The sequence below is a fragment of the Lissotriton helveticus genome, chromosome 9 (genome assembly GCF_964261635.1).
Source record: "Lissotriton helveticus chromosome 9, aLisHel1.1, whole genome shotgun sequence".
Classification (NCBI taxonomy): Eukaryota; Metazoa; Chordata; class Amphibia; order Caudata; family Salamandridae; genus Lissotriton; species Lissotriton helveticus.
The window spans coordinates 1,161,346,950-1,161,365,035 of NC_136070.1; positions in this window are offsets into that span (position 1 = coordinate 1,161,346,950).

Here is an 18,086-nt window from a genome sequence, read left to right on the forward strand (position 1 = left end):
CTATGAAGCAGTCGGGTGTGGGAGACAGTATCAAAAGCTGCAGACAGGTCCAGCAGCACTAGCATAGATGGAGTGCGTGCAAGAGCGAGTCTTATAGAGTCAGTGACCGCAAACAAGGCAATCTCTGTGTTATGGGAGGAACTAAACCCTGATTGTGAATGATCCAGGATCTTGTTCTCCTCAATATAGGCTGAAAGTTGTTTCCTTATTAATCCCTACAGCAGCTTGCCCTGAAGTGGAAGCAGCAAGATAAGACAATAGTTTGTCAAGTTTTTAGGGTCAACATTGCTCTTCTTTTGTATTTGGGAGACCTGTGCTGATTTCCAGGCCAGAGGGATTTACCCAGTATCTACTGATAGATTAAACATTGACCTGATTGTGGGAGCAATCTAGTTAGAGTTGCGCTGTAATCCTTGGAGGGCATGGATCCAAGGGAGAGACGGATTTGGCATTTTCTAGTGCCTTCTGTATCTGTTCTAGAGTGAAAAAAATTAAAACCTTTCCAGGCTGCAGACACAGTTGGGGGGAGAGAGTGGGGGGTTGGCACTTCATGAGACTGATCAGAAAGGCTGGCGAAATTCTGATAAATTATCTTTATATTATCTTTGAAAAAATCTTCTAGAGAATTACATAATTCTTGTGTGGCCTGGATTGCCTGGGAGAAGGTATGAGGTTTGATGTACTATCAAAAAATATATTCCCCCTTGACCTCTATGATTCTAGCGGGATACCTCCAACATGTAGATATTTATACTTTGATACATATGGGCAAACAGCAACATTTTTTGAATTTATAATTTTATTATTTTTTCTTTTATTTGATTATATTTCATAGTACAAAAAGTTTCTCATTTATCATTTCATCATTTCAAATTATCTATTTTCTAGAACACTTTATAAAAAAACACACAATGCTACAATACAATCAATAAAAAAACATTCCATGCAGAGAAAACAATATATACAAAAAATATACCTTCTCACAACTACATACACCCCATTCTTATCATTCTGCGTCTGAGGGATCGCAGATTGAAATGCGAATTTATACGCAATAAATTCGCATTTCAATCTGCGATCCCTCAGACGCAGAATCAAGAATGAATGTAGTATGAATGATAAGAATGGGGTGTATGTAGTTGTGAGAAGGTATATTTTTTGTATATATTGTTTTCTCTGCATGGAATGGTTTTTTATTGATTGTATTGTAGCATTGTGTGTTTTTTTATAAAGTGTTCTAGAAAATAGATAATTTGAAATGATGAAATGATAAATGAGAAACTTTTTGTACTATGAAATATAATCAAATAAAAGAAAAAATAATAAAATTATAAATTCAAAAAATGTTGCTGTTTGCCCATATGTATCAAAGTATAAATATCTAAATGTTGGAGGTATCCCGCTAGAATCATAGAGGTCAAGGGGGAATATATTTTTTGATAGTGTTTTGCTTTTCCTCTCTTTCCCTGACCATTGTAGTGAATACAGAGGGGGTCCCATTCTTATGTTAATGAGGTTTGATGTAATCATTAAGGACTTCAAATAATTCTTTGGATGAATTGCAGCATGACCAATTTGATGGATAATATAGGTTTTCCAAGCTAATTTGATGTTCCGATGATATGCGAAAAGAGAAGAATTATACGTATCTTTGTCACTTTGATTTTTAATCTGTTGCTATCATCTCTATAGCTTTTTACAGGAGAATTTCTATTTTCTCAGCTCAGTAATGTACCAAGGAGCGTGATATCTAAGTATAGTTTAAGAACTTGTTTTAAGAGGGGTGATGCTATAAAAGCAAAATTCAGGGATTTATGGTAGTCTGCTAGAGCTGAGTTCATTTCTATGTCCTTGGTGTGTTAAGAGACTGGGTCTGGTGGCTCAGTGGACTAATGTGTCCACTGTAGGGGCCTTTGTTAGACCTCATGATTACATGGTGTTCAAATCTCTGTGGGCACACTCAGCCTTTCATCCTTCTGAGGTCAATAAAATGAGTACCATTGAGTTGGGTAGCAATAAACATCTGTTATTGTGCACCAAAATACCCTTCTGGGTGAACGTGCGCTTTACAAATATGCAAGTTATGTTATCTTGGGAGCCATTGAAAACTCACAAACTTTGGCGAACGGGTCAGGGGAAACTAGCTGCCATTGACTTGAAGCTTTTTTTTATCACAGTGTATGTCTTTTCTGCCCTATCAGTTATAGGAACCTGGAAACAGATCATAGAATGGTCCATCCAGATAAGAGGTTCTGGGGGCACCGGTGAAAAAAGTGAAATTTCTAAAAATGTAATCTAAAGTGTGCCCTACTAAGTGGCTAGGGCCTTTGATTTTTTGGTGCAGACTCAACAACTCTAAATCAGAGATGAGTTGCACAACCATTGGGTTGGAGGATTGTTCCCTGTGGCAATTCAAGTCGCCCAGTAAAAGAAAGTGTTGTGATGACAATACATATGTATCAATGAGTACATTTAAACTCTTTTTCAGTCCCAGAGGATGATGTACTAGTTCTCCTTTCCAACAGTCATTAGAAGAGAATCACATTTTGAAAATGCATAATTCTACCCAGTCTGTATTTAAAGATGTAACTGTTTGATAGTTAATTTGCAGACTACACACACCTCTTTTTGCCTCTGTTGAGATCATCTAGAGTTTGATCTACAGGAAGAACTGTTGACTGTCCTAGGAGTCCAGGAGTGCTGCCTGAATGAGAGGGAAGGAGTGTGCCAACCCTGCAGGAGGAGCTGATCGTAGGAAGAGGCTGAAGCTGTTGACCCTGGTGGAGGGGTCCATCCACCAGAGTCTCATAAACTGCGTGAACAGTGTGATCAGAATCACTGATCCATGTTTGCAACTGGCAGACGAGCCCCTGAACTTTCAGAAGTGTGCTGAGAGTCCTTCCATGTTATGCCCATCATCGGCTTCAAATGTGACTAAGATCAATGTGCCCAATTGGCAGGTACGACTGAAACTGAGATAGTGAATTGCTTTGCACTGTGTGTCGGTAACCCCCAGACACATGACCCTTGGACCCCAAGTTGTGTGGCCTCAACCATTGAAGAACTAAATACTGCAACCTTGCAGTATCCCTAGAAATACCCATGTGAGTAGCATTCCAGCCACTGTCCCAAGTGTGCTTGGGAGGAGCATTACTCCAAAGAGTGAGGCCATCACTTCGAGACACCCCTGTCTCTTACCATCCTTGTTAACACCTAGCATCTTTTATATAGAACATTTCAGCGTCTGATTGAATCACTGCCAGTTTACCCCAGCACAGAATCAAGTAATGTGTCATCACCCCCGGAGCCCAGCACCTGGAGCATAGGATTGCCAACTGCCTCATCCAAGAAGGCCCTAGCACAACTGATAAAGTCTCACCAAAGCTATAGATCCATGCTCGCCGAAACCATGAGGCACAACTGTGACAACCAACCACTGGAGCCCAGAAGATGGCTAACCTCTGCTCCTGACGCGGCCCTCCAGAGACTCATTATGAAGACCAATAGCTGTACACCTCCACCGGAAGTGCCATGTGCCCTGCACAGTCATTCCACCCACTGAGGAATGCCAATGTTGACCAGTGCCATACCAAAGAAACAGGTGACAGATTATCATGGTCTCAGTCCAACAGAACGACATGGTGCTAAGAGAAATGGGGGGAATTATGCACCTGCATCTAGAGACTACGCCACAAGAACTTTAAGACACCAGGGACTGAGATGCCTGGGGGGTGGGTAGAGTGCCTAGATTGGAACCCCCACTTTGAAGTACATGGGACTCGCACCTGTAAGCTGGCTATCTAAGGGGCTGCAGTTTGGAGGATTGTGCCTTCTGCTGCAATAAAGTACTTATCTTTTCCAAAGAGAATCACAGGGCTGGACAATCATCATATTAAGTTGCTGTATGTAGTGTTGAGTGCTGCGCTCCAGAACCCCCACACTGCCTTCACTTAGAAGCTATGTTACCACTGAGAGTCAAGTGCTGAAGGGATAGTACATGGCCCAGTTGCGTCTATGTTAATACGTGTGTAGCTTTTTGAGCAAAGAAAGACAGGGAAACTCCTGAGAGGGAACAGGATAGTATGGGAAGTTTTTCTTCAGATTTACGTGTGCCCATTTATTTAGGGTCTGCATCGCTTTATCAATGGTAAACATATATAGAACTCAATAGATTAAAGGACGTCCTGGAACAGTTTCAGCTGCAAAACCAAACCCCCAAAGGGGCAATACATTTTAGGCAGCATTTTATAGGAGAATATGATTAAAGAGGAACCAACAAGTGGAAGCCAAATTGACTGGAGTAGTATCAGGTGGCAAACACTATAACTCCAAGGGAGACCTGTCATCACTGCAGACAAAAAAAAAATAATTAAGTAACAAAACTGTAACATAGAAAAAGAAGACCTAGCGCCAGTGATGAAAATATTGTGTTGAACTAACCAGAGTATACCGAGTATGATGGAAAAATTTGCCATGAATATAGTATCAAAATACACAGTGTTGTTGAGATCGCTGGGACACAGCAGTAAAGGACTACTCTCCCTGAACAAGTCCTGGGGATAGCAGTGCTGCTTACTTCCTGTACCAACTTGATCTCTGGTTGGTGAATCAAAGCCATGCACGCTTTCTGGGCCAATTCTAGCTATATGTACATTCCTAGAGCATCAGGGTTGAGCAAGGCGCCCAATAGCATCCCCTTGCAATCCGGTGTATATAAGAATGTAATCTACCACACACAAAAGTAGGAAAAGGAGGTATTCACAATGAATGTGCAACCTCTGTGGAAAAACAAGTTTTTTTTAAAAATGCCCCCACTCACTAGCAGTAGCATGCTTTATCATTGGGTGTGCTACAACATCCCCGCGGTATATGAACGCCTAGGATGGAGCAAAAAGAATAAAGGGAAAGACATACAAACATTAAGGGGGCTCCAACATGCAGAACAAAACGTGTTACAACTATCTCAGTAACGTCCGGATTCCTCTTTATTAGTGGGCCCACTGGGTAGGATTAAAACAAATATATCTAGTGATGAATTGGGGATATTAGTGCCCCATCCTCCCTTCATCTGCTCTTTGTCGAAATGTTTGAGCCTATCTTAGCACCGCTCTGGTTCTGGGTCAATCATTGATGTAGTTTTAATGAGTTTCTGCATGGTGGATCCTCCCCTTAATGTTTTACGTCTTTCCCTTTAATGCCTTTGGTCCATTGTTGGTCTGCGCCGGGATGTTGTAGTATGCTAAATGATGAAGTATGCTACTACTAGTGGGTGAGGGCATTTTGTTGCTTTTCCACAGAGAGTGCAAATTCAGGGTGATTACCTCCTTTTCCTACTGTTGTGTGTGTCAGGTTACATTAATGGGAGGACAAAAAAGGAGAGGATGGTCTCTCCCCTTATTTTCGTGTGGCTAAGTACACAATAATATATTCAAATCAAATAAGGTGGTGGGAAGGACAACGCTTGACTATTCATAAAATCTTCTAAGGGAGGAAACCAGAGACACGTTTTTCTTCCATACTCATTAATGATAGTCTGTTGTGTGTTCAGCGTCGCAGGAAAGACGAGTGGGACAGGAATGAAAAACATGACTCTAGATTCTGCAGTATAAGGATAGGCCATCTCTGTGCTGCCTTGAATGATGACTGAATGAATCAAATAAATGTGTACAGTGCAATGCAGCTGCTCCTTAAGGAGCATCCCAGGGCTAGGTGAAGCAAGACACAGCTAAGGGAGTAAACTAAAAGAGGGGTCCACCAACCATTATATCTCTCTGAAGAGGTGAGTCTTCAGAAGGCTCTTGAACATTCAATGTCATCTCTATTTTTCAAGTTGTTTCTCTGAATGCACTTAGTACTGAACTTTCTCTTCATCAGGATGAAGCTATGAGTCTTGGCGTATCCACAGGGTTCGGTGTACCTCCTATCTTTGAGAAGTTTTCTCCTCTCTCGTGAAATAAAACAATCAGTCTCATGATCCTTCTCTTTCCTTTTTTCTTCTTTCTTCTTTCTTCTTTCCTCTTTCTTCTTTCTTCTTTTTTTTTTTGTCCTCATACGCCCCAAAAAAAGATAATTTCAGTATTGATTATACCAAGAATCTTTATGGGTGCTCTTTTTGCAGACACCCAAAATATATCTCACGATACCGCCATGTAAAGCATCAGCTCATTTTTCCAATTTTCCAGACCCTTAAACTGATCTTAGGGTGATCCATTCTGCAAAAAGGCATAATCATTGGACAAAGTTGATCGGAGCCCATCGAGCCAATTAATGCAAGGAATCCAGAAGTGCTTCCTGCTCTTCCAGACCACTTTATCCAAACTAAGAGTATGCCTGATTGCCCTAATCCAATCTACATGTGACGGTGCGTTAGTGCTCACCCACAGTTTACATATTTCCCTGCGAGCAAGAATAATTAAATAAAGAAATAACTTATTGACATCTTGAGGTGCTTCTTCATAATTAGGGGGGATTCCCCAAAAAATTAATTGTATACTAACCTGTATATCATACCCAAAGAGGGCTTTCATACCTTCTTGTACTTCGAACCAAAAATCTCTAAGCGCTGGACAGGTCATAAACATATGAAGGTCATCTGCTTTTTCCAGATTGCATTTTGGACAGCATGGAGTAGGCCCCTTTGAAAATGTGGCCAGCCTAGCCGGCGACCAGTATACTCTATGGAGAGAAAACAGGTGATTCCGCTTTAAATTGGCTGGAGATACCGTAAGATGTAGTAAATCAAAGGATACTTGCCATAGATTCTGCAAATCTGCATCCGGAACTTGGTCCCTCCAAAGTTGTTCTGGAAGTCCAAATACTCCATCTTCTCCCTCCAGAATTGCCCAATAAAGCACTGATGTTTTGAGTCTTGCATTCTTCAATAGTAGTTCCTCCAGAGCAACCTTGACGCCTTTATCCTCTGTCACACCCTGGGCCCAGCTTTTGATTTGTAGGTACTTAAATTTAGATAAGTTTTTATTCGTGAGAAGAGAAATATCCTCCCAGCACAAAAGGTTCCCTTCCGGCAGTAACTGGCCCCAGAGCCTAATATTTGCGCTCTGAAGTGCAGTAGATAGTAAGTCTTTAGTCCATTCTGGAGAGCCTGGCGAATCCCAAATTGGAGCCATAGCAGAGTAATATGGAATATTCAACGACTTCCTGACTCTGGCCCACACAAATGCCAAGTCTCTGAGTACCTTTAATCGCACTTTTTTTTAAAACGCATGTCGCCAAACTTAAACATAAATGCATGAGACCCTCCCTGGATCTCGGATAACATAATTTGAAACATATAATCAGTTTCTGTCCCCCCTAGGGTATCAAATAGCCTTATTCCTGCTTTCAATAATAGGGTCCAAGCATAAACTCTCAAATCTGGTGCGCATAACCCACCCTTGCCTTTCTTTCTGCGAAGTGTTTTCCATGAAATTCTTATGCCTTTTGAGGCCCAAATAAATGAATTCCATTTCGCTTGAATCTTAATTAGTCTGGTTTCATTAAAGGCAAGAGGAATGTTCTGAAATATAAATATTAATTTAGGTAACAGCATCATTTTTACAATATTAATTCTTCCAATTAAGGTCAAGGGCAGAAATGACCAGCTTTTTAAAGATTCGGCCACTTCCTTCTCGATTTTTGCAAGATTTTTATCCGCAAGTAGGTTTATATCCTGCGTAACTTGGATTCCCAGATATCTTAATTGGTGTTTCAAAATTGAAATAGGAGTTGTCTGGGTTATATTCCAACACATACATTCTGATTTAGATTGGTTAATTAGATATCCTGAGACTTGGCCGAACTGCTCTGCAGCATTATATATAAGGAGAATTGATTTAATAGGATCCGAGGTATACAACATCAAATCATCCACATATAAAGAGATTTTTTTCACCCAGTTTTTATATTTAAATGGTGGAATATTTTGATCTTGTCTGATCTTTTCTGCGAATGATTCGATGTATAAATCAAAGAGCAAGGGTGAAAGCGGACACCCTTGTCTTGTCCCTCTTTGAATTTTTATAGGAGGGGATAGGCTTCCATTTATTAATAGTCTAGCCGTCGGAGCTTGGTAGAAAGCTGCTATTACCCTACAAAAGTTCCTACCCAAATTAACCTTTTCTAATACTTTAACCAAAAATTCCCAATTGACGCGGTCAAAGGCCTTCGCGGCATCCAATGTGATAACCGCTAATGGAATTTTATATAGAGAGGCAAGATCGATTGCTCCCACCAAGGTCTGTGTAAGATCTTGTATGGTACGCCCTCTGACAAAACCCTTTTGGTCTAGATGTAATAAGTGAGCTGCTACCCCATTTAATCTCTCCGCTAAAATTTTTGCCATAAACTTATAATCTGAATTAAGGAGAGAGATTGGCCTGTATGAGTCACATTTAGATGCCTTCTTCATTGGTTTTAAAATAAGGACCACTATAGCATCATTCCATGAAACAGGAATATTGCCTCCTTCTTCGTATATAGAGGTAAATAACAGCTGCAGAACTGGAATAACTATCGGAGCTAAAACTTTATATACCTCAGAAGGTAACCCATCCGGGCCCGGGGCCTTACTTCTCTTAGCGGAGTCTATCGCCAGAGCTATTTCAGTCGAGCTGATATTTCTGTTAAGATTATCCGAGGCCTGGTCGTCCAAGACTTGAACCTGATATTGGTTAAGCCACGACTGAATTAATTCCTGACGTGGAACTAAGCCCTCTTTATAGACTTCATCAAAGTGATGAAAAAAAGCCTTTTCAATGTCTTCTCTATTCTCTGAGATCACATCCGTATTGGTTATCTGTACGTTTTTAATTGTGCTCTTCTTAACTTCCTTTCTTGTTTTCCACGCTAAGAGCTTTCCACTGGCCTCTCCATATTCAAAGTGTGCCAATGAGCTAGCCTGCCATCGTTTCCTCAGCCTTACATCTAACACCTGCTCCAACTGTAGTTTACAATTTATTAGATCTGTTTTACTGTTTTCTCCATTTGCTAGACTAGGGTCAAATATAGCTCGTTCAAGGACCTTAATTCTTGCCTCAATCTGGGAGATTTGCGCCTTATATGCTTTATGTTTTGCGACCTGAAATGCTAATAACCGGCCTCTTAGAAAAGCTTTATATGTATCCCAGACAACCGAAAGTGCAGCTGTGCCTAGATTTATTTTGAAGAACTCATTTGATTCCTCAAGCAATGTTTCTATCACTTCTTCCTCCAACAGGATACTCCTGTCAATAGTCCATCTCTTAACTAGCTGTGGACCTAACAATTTTAGGGTTAAAGTTACCGCTGAATGATCAGAAATGTGAGCACCACAATGTTTTATCTCCCCCACTTGCTGACCTAAATGTTCGGCAATTAAGAAGAAATCTAATCTCAATTTATGTCGTAGTTTCTTGTTGTGGAATGTAAATTCATTTTTGGTAGGATTCTTTTGTCGCCAAACATCCTTCCAGCCAAACTGGTTGATTGCAGTAAGTAATACTGCTCTGGTTTTAGGGTTGTGAGAGAGCCTTACAGAAGGTAACTTATCCATCTGTGAGTCAAGTACTAAATTAAAATCCCCCGCAAAAATCACCGGATCCTCAAAGTCCAAAAGCTCAACTAAAAGTTCTTTAAGGGGAAGAGTGTCATCCAAATTTGGGCCGTAGTATCCTACAATCGTAAATTTATAAGAATAGTACTTTATTTTTGCTATAACCCATCTCCCCTTTTTGTCAGATTTTGACTGTAACACTGAAATCTCAGAATTAGATTTAATTAATATAGCCACTCCCTTAGTAGAAGTTTGTTGTGAGGTAGTTATCACTTGGTGGATCAATTTTTTCTTACTACAAATGTCTCTTAACTCTTGTTCAGTAGAGTGAGTTTCTTGTAAAATAAAAATGTTCTCAGGTGTATCCCTTAAATACTGAAATATTCTCTCTCTTCTGTGCTTAACTCGTAAACCATTTACATTCCACAACAAGATCTTAAGATAAGATATGGGGGCTGCCCTACTTTGCGCTATTTTTCCTTCCAGAGATGAAAACAACTAAATAAGGAATATGGCGATTTGGACATTTTTTTTTTTCCCCATGCTCCCCACCCGGTGTCCCTACCTCCCCCCGCCCCTGTCCTGACCCTCCCGTGCTCCCCCGGATAACCCCCCTCCTTTTCCTTGACCTAACTAGGCCTTTGAGACTCCCCCCCAGGCATCTGATCAGTATCTGTCAAGAGAGTAGGAATATGTAACTCAAAAAAAAAAAAAAAAAAGACATTAATACTGAATAAAAAATAAACTATAGACATTAGTGTCCTTAATGCTTCTTAGCCTGCTCTCTTTTGCTTTCGTCAGTGAGTAATTGAAGGTATTCTTCTGCCTCATCCAGTCTTTTTAGGACTCTCATTTTGTTATTATACATCACTTTTAGCGATGCAGGAAACTTGAGTTGGGCTGTGGCGCCCAGTTGTTTAAAAGGCTCAAGCAGCTTACCAAGCTCCCACTGCCTAGACGCGGTAATAGAGGAGACATCAGATCTAATTTGGTATGAAAAGTTGTCTACTGAGAGATCGCTGCTTCTTAAAGCTCTGTTAAGAATCTCTTCTTTTAGGGTATAAGTCAGAAAATGGACTAAAATCTTCCTGGGTCTGCTTTTATTTGGGTTCAACCTAAATGGATCCCTATGAACTCGTTGGATGTCTTTTAATATTTGTTCTTCTGACTCATCAAGCTCAATGGATTGTTTAATTAATTTAGCCACAAATCCTTTAATATTTCCCCCCTCGGCCCCTTCCGGGACTTTCAAGAGGCGTAGATTATTTCTCCGTTGAGCATTTTCTAAAGACTCCATTTTTTCTTGGAGACCTTGTTCCCTCTGTCTGAGATCCTCTAGCTTCTTATTATGTTGCGTAGCAAGCATTTTTAGATCCGCTACTGAAGACTCCAGTTCAGTGGTTCTGGCAGCTAATAAATCAAATTTTTCCTTTATCTCTTGCTGATTAATTAATGATGCTTCAAAACCACTTCTTACCTCATGACTGAGGGCTTGTAGCATTAATATGACGGACTGATCAGTGGCTGATATGTTCGAGGGAGTTACAGATACGTCGTCCTCTTTGTCAATATTCATTGTTGGAGTTAACACTCCCCCTTCCAACTCAGATACCTTGGTATTGGAGCTTTGCATTGTGTTATTTTTTAAAGTTTCTACCAGCTCAAAACCTTGCTCCATCTCAAAGCCCGCCTCAAACTCCGACTCTAAGCCCTCCAGAGGCTGAAATTTATTAGCAGTTTGTATCCCCCTTAAAGACTCCCCGAGAGAGGCCCCCTCTGACAAATTAAGTTCCAAAACTGTAGGCACAGCTTTAAAGTAAGCTTTCTGAGACGGAAGTGGTTTATCCTTTGCAACCGGCTTCTGTGCTTTAGTATTTTTCCTACCGAGTTTCTTTAAGGATTTTCCCTTAGATTTAACTGAGGAGGGGGTATCAGCAGAACCATTTGATGCCAGTTGCTTGCCTCCCTTGCTTCTTAGCGTATACCCGGAGGCCGGGGCCCCTTGAATCTCTCTTTGTGACATACGCAATAAAGGGGGTAAAGAAACTGTTTCAGCAAAAGTCTTAGTATTAGCTACAGTCTTATTTAGCCCATTGCATTGTGGTCTAGGTAGTTTTAGTTTCGTAGTTTCTGTATCACCCCTTAAAGAAAAGAGCCTATATCCGGCTCTTCTCCCTTTCTTGAGGTCGTACGCTGCTTTTGTCCATTTGCTCAGCCCCTGCCCATGCCCAAAAACATATTGCAGTCCTACCTTAGGGAAGGAGGGAGAAGTCCGTAGAGAAAGCAGATTTACGGCTTTTGCCGTCTCTTTGCCGTTATTCCTCTCCAGGCTGCCTTGGTCACAAAATATCAAATGTGAAAAGAGATTTGAGGCGCAAAAAACAGCCTGTGTCCTCTGTCCTCCGTCCTCACAGGCAATGCTGGAGCTCAGGCTACTGCCTCCCCTGCCGCCGCCGCCGTGAAGTACTGAGGCCGTGTGCTGAGGCCGTGTGCTGATGCCTCGCGGTTACAGCCCCTCTTTCCTCCCCCTTCGGATTGTTTTACTGCCACCTTGAGCTGTAGGTTAGCCGAGGCCGTTCTGCAAATCCGGTAATCTCACATCTCGCGCAAACGACCAAACGCCCGAGTCTCCGGAGCCTCCCGACTAGCCCAGCCTGCTAGCCGCCATGTCCTCCCTTGCCCATTCTTTCTTCTTTTCTGTCTTCTGTCCTCTTTCCTTTTCTTTTTCTCCTTTATCTCTATGTTTTATAAATAATGATGCCACTCATGGGTTCCTATGATTCACTAATGCCACTTTGTTTCTTGATTTTTATTCTTGTTCTACGTGAAATGAGTTGTGGCAATTTATTGGCTATTATTCTCATATTCTGATGAACTGGTGAATCTTTCCTTATCTTTCATATTGGTATCATTATGAACTGTACCTAACTGTTTTTATCTTTTTAAAATCTTAATAAAAATTATTGAACAGAAAAAAACAATCAGTCTCATGAGCTCTATCAAATCAGGAGCCCCCTTGGACTCTTGTCCCCCACTGATTACCAATAAGGTGGCCAGCCTGGTGGCTGGGCCACCCAAAGATCTACTAGATGAGGCACTTAGCTCCAGACACTACCCAAATATCTGAAAAAAGCTTCCATTCTTCCCCTGGTGAAGAAACAATCCCTGGACTCTAAGATGGTGGAAAGCTATAGACCAATTTCCTGTCTCCTGTTTCCTGTCAAGTTGCTAGAGAAGGCCATGAATGAGGAAATCCTAACTTTTCTGGACGCTCATCAGTTGCTTGATTCGGCTCAATACGGTTTCAGAGCAAACCATTGTACGGAGTCTGCACTGATGGCTGCAGCAGAGGAAATAAGAGTCAGGGTGGATGAAGGCGGCAGAGCTGCATTAATACTACTGTATCTCTCCGCCGCCTTTGATACGGTCCACTATGCACTACTTATTAGACATCAGCACTATTTAGGCTGTATAAACTCTGCACTAACTCTGCTGAGCTAATTTCTGGCAGATAGAAAACAGTGGGTAGATATGGGAGATGCAAAGTGTGGCCCTTTCTCCCTTCCCTGCGGGGTGCAGCAGGGCTGTGCGCTTAGTCCCACTCTTTTCAACATGTATGTCACCCCCTGGTAAAACTCATCCATAGTTTTGGGCTGACCGTATTGTCCGACACGGACGATACACAGATAGTGGTATCCATCTCATCACAAGCTGAGAAAGATGCAAACAATTTCTACAGATGTATGGTGGCAGTCACGAGTTGGATGCAGAGTAATTGTCTCAAGCTAAACTCGGATAAAACGGAGGTATTGCCCTTTGGGAAAGAGACCTCCTTTTGGAATGCATCCTGGTGGCCGTCGGAGCTGGGCAACCTTCCCAAGCCAGTGCAGAAGGCTAGAAACCTAGGAGTCATCTTTGATGCCAAATTGTGTTTCTCTGCTCAAATTAATGCGTTGACCTCAAGTGGCTTTTTTATGCTGCGGGTTCTCAAACAAAATACTCCTGTTCATTCCGTTTGACTTACAGAAGACTGTAATGTTGGCCCTCATCACTTCCAAAATGGATTACTGCAATACTCTTTATCTAGGCACTTCGAAATACCTGATAAAGAAACTGCAGTCCTTACAGAATGCTGTAGCAAGAGCACTTCTGAAGATTCCCGCGTTCAAACCAAATTCTCACCTATTGCATGGCCTTCACTGGTTGCCGGTGGAGAAGAGGATCTCCTTTAAGGCCCTGTGCCTAATGCATAAAGTTCTTCACAGGGCCGGCCCAATTTATTTCCAGGAACGGTTCGCTTGGTACACGCCTAGCAGAAACCTTCTATCTAGCTCTGTGCACATGATCATGGTCTCAAGAAATAAAAGAGTAAACTGGGGCGGTAGAACACTTGCTTACAAGGGGGGTGAGTTATGGAACTCTCTTCCTCTTGTGCTCCGTTTACAACCTACCCTGTAGCTATTCAGAAAGCAGTTAAAGACCTGGCAGTTTCCACTTTAAATAACGGAGTCACCTAGGCTATAGCCTCAGCCTGCTCCACCTCTTTCGGCTTTTGAGCTGCTCAGAGCTAAGACACCCTTGGGTAATGCATGCTCTACAAAACTATTTCATTCATTTAATGTGTTATCTGGAGTGGCACAACTAATAAACTTGTATAAGACATTCCAGAGCTTCGGGCCAAGAAAGAGAAGGAAAACCCACCTGCTCTAGTCTTGCAAACAATAAGAACGCAGAACAAGTTATGGTTGGCTGAGCATAAAGCTCTGCGGGGAAGGTATCTTTTGATTTTGTTGCAGATGTATTTAGGGCCTATCAATTGTGTAATTGAAATGTAATGTTTGCTTGACGGGCAGCCAGTGGAGAATTTTTAAGCCGCTACAAATAGATTGCCTTTTAGGGATGTTAACACTAGTCTGGCTGTCGCGTCCTGGACCCATTACAATCTGTTTATCAAAGTTTGGGGAGACCCTAGAGGCAGCACGTTGGCGTAATCAAGTCTCAATGTGATCAATGTGTGAAAAATCATCTTTCTAGAATGTTATGGTAGGAATGTGAGGGTTTTTCTTAGGGTTTTCAAAAAGGGAGAAACAGACTTGTGTTGTAGCGTTAACAAATGACTTAAAAGTTAGAACATTGTCTAACTTGACCCCCAAGTTTTTTGTCGAGGTAGAACGAATCGTGGGAAGTCTCAGTTCAGAAGGTCATAGGTGGGACAGATCAGGAATGGTGAAGGAGCCAAATATCCAGATTTCATATTTTTCGGTGTTTAAGCAAATACAGCTTTTATGCATTCAGTCTGCTTCTGCAATTAAACAGCCTTGAAAATTGACTGAGACCAAGGCGTCAAGGTGTTTAAAAGCAAACATAAACTTAGTGTAATTTGCATAAGACATCACACTGAAGCACCACTCTTAAACAGTGGCAGCCAGGGGAGCCAAATAGATGTTGAATAGGCCTGGGCTTAACACTGAGCCCTGTAGTACGCCAAATATGATCTCACTAAATTTTGATGCGAATGCGGGGAGGTAGACAGCTTACTTGCGATTGGAAAGGAAGGATTTGAACCACTTCCACACGGTGCCAACAATTCTTGCAGTGTCCAGTCTTTCCAGCCTTTGCAGAAGAATGTCATGTGACACTGTGTCGAAAGCCGCTGATAGATCCAGCAGAACCACCATAATATTTGTGCCCAAGTCAAGGTGGGTTTTAATAGACTTGGTCGCCTCTAGAAGAGCCAGCTCTGTGCTGAATACAGATCCGAACTCTGATTGTGAGGGATGTAGCGCAGTGTTCGCCTCGATAAAACTCGTAATTTGAAGATTAACAGCAGATTCCAGCATCTTCCCACATGCAGGAAGAAGAGAGATTGGCCTGTAGCTTGCAGGGCTGGAGGGGTTAAGATTGTATTTTTAAGAGTGAAAGGACCAGTCTCCTTCCAGCATGACGGCACTGAACCTGAATCGCGGGAAAGATTAAAGAGAATGTTAATCTGTAGATTCAAGGGCTGATGAGCACTTTTGAGGATGTGGGGGTGCAGAGATCCAGCATCAACCCAGAGTGAGCTTTCATAATTAGACTCTCTGAGTCCTCCAAGGATATAATTTTAAAGGAGGACATTAGATTGGTCACCGTATAAGAAGCGGGTTCAGGAGTTACCAGCACAGTATCATTGGCATTTGGAGTAGATATGAGACACATTATCATGAAAATATCCTGATAAATTATCAACAAAATCCTGTGAAGCAGTTGTAAATTGATTACATACTGAAGGATTTAGTAAAGAATGAACAATTTAAAAAATTGTACGAGGAATATTTTTGGCTTCATTGATTTGTTAGTAAATAGAGAGGCTTTGTCTTTTTTTAATATTTTTTCCTGAAATGTTTAGGAGCGGTTTTGCACCTAAGTTTGTCTTCCTCCAGGAGGTTACGTTGCCATTTCCTTTCTGGGACTTTGCACTGTTGTTTCTTCAGCTTTCACTGCAACAGAGAACCAAATCAGAGAGGCAGCCAACTCAGGGCCTCATTTACAAGCCCATTGCGCTGTCGCTGTGTCACTTTTTTAGACGCACCGGCGGCGCAGTGTGCCTGCCCATATTTACCACATAAAGTCACCCTGACTGACTTTTCATGGCCTTGTAAATATGGGCCCCTTTCATGCATTACCCTGCATGAAAGAGGCGCTCCATGGATGTTGCTGTGGGTGTTCCCACTCAACATCCATGGAACCTGACACATTCCAAGATTTACAAAGTGTCCTAAACCTGGAGATGCGTCAGAATCCAGAGGAGAAATACTTTTATTTCTCCTCTTTTTTTGCTCTTTCTATGTGTGCTGCTTTAATGATTCCTCATATGCAGGAAGGTGTCCCTTCTGCACATAAACAATCATCCCCACAACGCAGGCACCCTTACACCATGGCGCAAGAGTGTCTGCCTTAGCCCACGGCTGCAGCGCACGGGAGAAGGGCAGGAATGTGCTCTATCTTGTAGATACGGCGCATTCCTTCCTTTTTGTTGTGACACACGGTGGCACAGCAAGAAGGCTCGCTGCACTGCTTCGTGTCGAAATATAGTAAATGAGGCCCTCAATATCACCCCATTGGTTGATCAGTATTTGAGAGCTGGAATCAGTAACAGAGTGGCAAGTGTGATAGAGGGATGGCTTCTGTTGTTGAGCCCGAGTAGTAGGTAGCTCAAGACTCAAGGGGACTACAAAGTAAGCAGGGCTGGCTTTAGCACTGGTGATGCCCAGGGAGACAACTATTTTTCGCACCCCTACACCCGATGACCGCCTCCACGGATTCTCTCAATACAACCAGCTAAAAGTGCCCCTCATCTGTCCAATCATAAGTTATTGCTGAACACAGAGCCCCCCCTCTGAGGTCAGCGCACAGTACGGCCCAACCGGTCGCACTGACCTAAAGCCGGCCCTGGTGGTCAGTCCTATCTAGGGAGACTGTAGCACCACCATCGAGAGTGGGGATTTTGGGAAAAAACATCAAGTGTGTCTCTCCCCTTATGCGTAAAACACTTCCCTTTCTGCTCAAGGTTTAAGTCAGACAAAAATTGGATGAGCTTTTCTGCAGCTTTGCACCTATGATCGTCTACATGTAGGTTACAGTCACCTTCAGTGACGTCATTTGGCATCTGTCAAGAGGTCCCTGGTCATTCCTCTCTGCATTCAAATCTTCTGGGTAAGGCTTGAAGTACCAGTATTTTCACTTTTAAGTATGATGAGTGACCTAGGTGGTCCATGATTAGACACCAACATGATTGTGTTCACATTTCAACCATCCTCTGTGGCAGCTGATACTCGATTTGTAGGACCAGGTCCACACTCTCTGAGAGAGGCAGGGGTCATATCCAGTGCAAGTAAGTTCATCTTTAGTCTGTCTCTTTAGACCTTATTTTATCAGGGTCTACTAAGTCCTTTCCAGGAAGGTTACTTGTGCTGTTGTTTATGCTGGGAGACACATGAGGGCACACCTGCAGTGCCCTGGTGAAGGTTGCTTATGCAGAGTGTTTCACATATGGATGCACAAGCATTCTCTTGAACTGGGTCAAGAAGTTGATATAATCATTTAAAATCGACCTACAGAGGCTACCATGGAAGAAGCACAATAAAGGAATACTTAAAGACACAGTCAAGTAGATAAACACTTTGGGCCTCATTTATGAGGCAGTGCGTCACTTTTACGCCGCCGGTGTGTCACTTTTTGTGATGCACCAGTGGCGTAAAAAAAGTGACTAGTGCGCCATATATACAAAGTGACGCATCTAGGTAGATGCGTCACTTTGTAAACCCCTGCCCCACATTATACCTGCGCCAGGTATAATGAATGCAAGGGGGGAGTATTGACGCAAGAAAGGGTCGTAGAAGTGACGCAGTGAAATCCATGAGATTTCACTGCGTCACTTCTAGGTCGCCATTGCGTCAAAATCTTGCGCCTGCCTCACAGCAGGCGTTAGACTTAAGCAGGCCCTTTCACATGGGGCTTGCCCCATGTGAAAGGACGCATTGCTGGAGTTGCGTCACTTTTGTGACACACTCCAGCA